Source organism: Propithecus coquereli, unplaced genomic scaffold (genome assembly GCF_000956105.1).
Source record: "Propithecus coquereli isolate 6110/MARCELLA unplaced genomic scaffold, Pcoq_1.0 Scaffold225, whole genome shotgun sequence".
Lineage (NCBI taxonomy): Eukaryota > Metazoa > Chordata > Mammalia > Primates > Indriidae > Propithecus > Propithecus coquereli.
In genome coordinates this window covers 3,027,383-3,029,134 of record NW_012147745.1, presented here as the reverse complement: position 1 = coordinate 3,029,134, position 1,752 = coordinate 3,027,383, and positions in this window count along the sequence as shown.

The following is a 1,752-nucleotide window of genomic DNA, read 5'->3' as shown; positions in this document are numbered from 1 at the left end:
ACAGGGGTATAAATGTTTTTGGTTACATGGATCACTTTTGTAATGCTTCAGTCACAGCTATAAAGTGCCCCCTTCATCCAAATAGTTTTCATTGTACCCGTTAGGCAGGTTTCTGCCCATCCCCTCCTCCTTGCCTCCTTGCTTGATTTCCACTGAGTTTTACTTCCCTCTGTGTACACGTGTGCTCATCCATTAGTTCCAATTTAATCATGAGTACATGTGATAGTTGTTTTTCCATTCTTTAGACACTTCACTTAGGATAATGGTCTTTAGTTCCATCCAGATGGTTTCAAAAGGCATTAATTTATCCTTTTTTATATGGCTGAGAGGTACTGCATGGTATACATATACCACCTTTTGTTAATCTGTTCATGAATTGATGGGGCTTTGGGTTGATTCCACATCTTTACAACTGTGAATTGTGCTGCAATAAACATTTGAGTTCAGGTGTCTTTTAGGCAAAATGACTTCTTTTCCTTTGGGTAGATACCCAGTAATGGGATTGCTAGATCATACTGTATGTCAACTATTTTTGTTGTTTTATTTCAGAATATTACGGGAGTACACATGTTTTGGTTACATGGACTGGTTTGCACTCCTTGAATCAAAGTTATATGTGTGCCCACCACCCAGATACTATACGTTGTACCCATTAGGTGTGATTTCACCAATACCCTCCTCCCACCTCCCACCTGCATAATTTTCATTGAGTTTTACCTCCATGTGTGCACATGAGTGCTGATCGTTTAGTTCCTATTTAATAGTGAGTACATGTGTTGTTTAATTTTCCATTCTTGCAATACTTGACTTAGGAGGATGATCTGGATGATCCATCCAGATTGTTGCAAAAGGTATTAATTCACTTTTTATGGCTGAGTAGTACTCCATGGTATACATGTACACATTTTATTAATCTATAGGTACTCGGGTTGATTCCACATCTTTGCGATTATGAATCATGCTGCAATAAAGATTCTAGTGCAAGTGTCTTTTTGATAAAATGACTTTTCTTCCTTTGGGTAAATATCCAGTATGGGATTGATGGATCAAATGGTAGGTCTACTTTTACTTCTTTGAGGAAGCTCCATTTTTTTTTCCATAGAGGTTGCACTAGTTTGCAGTATCACTAAGAGTCTGTAAGTGTTCTTTTCTGTCCTCATCCACACCAGCATCTATTGTTTTGGGAATTTTTGATAAACGCCATTCTCATTGGGGTAAGGTGATATTTCAGTGTGGTTTTAATTTGCATTTATCTGGTGATTAGTGATGTTGAGCATTTTTTCATATGGCTATTGGCCATTAGTCTGTCTTCTTTTGAAAAGCTTCTGTTCATGTCTTTTGCCTACTTTTTAATGGGGTTGTTTGACTTTTTTTCTTGCTGATTTGCTTGAGTTCTTTGTAGATTCTGGTTATCAGCCCTTTATCATATAATAGTATGCAAATATTATCTGCCATTCTGTAAGTTGTCTATTTGCTCTGTTGATTGTTTCCTTGGCTGTGCAGAAGCATTTTAATTTAATCAAGCCCCATTTGTTTATTTTGGTTGTTGCTGTGAATGCCCTTGGGGTCTTCTTCATAAATTGTTTGCCTAGGCCAATATCTAGAAGAGTTTTTCCAACATTGTTTCCTAGAATTCTTATGGTTTCATGTCTTATATTTAAGTCTGTCATCTTCATGAATTAATTTTTGTGAGTGGTGAGAGATATGGATCCTCTCTCAATCTTCTATATGTGGCTATCCAATTTTTCCAGC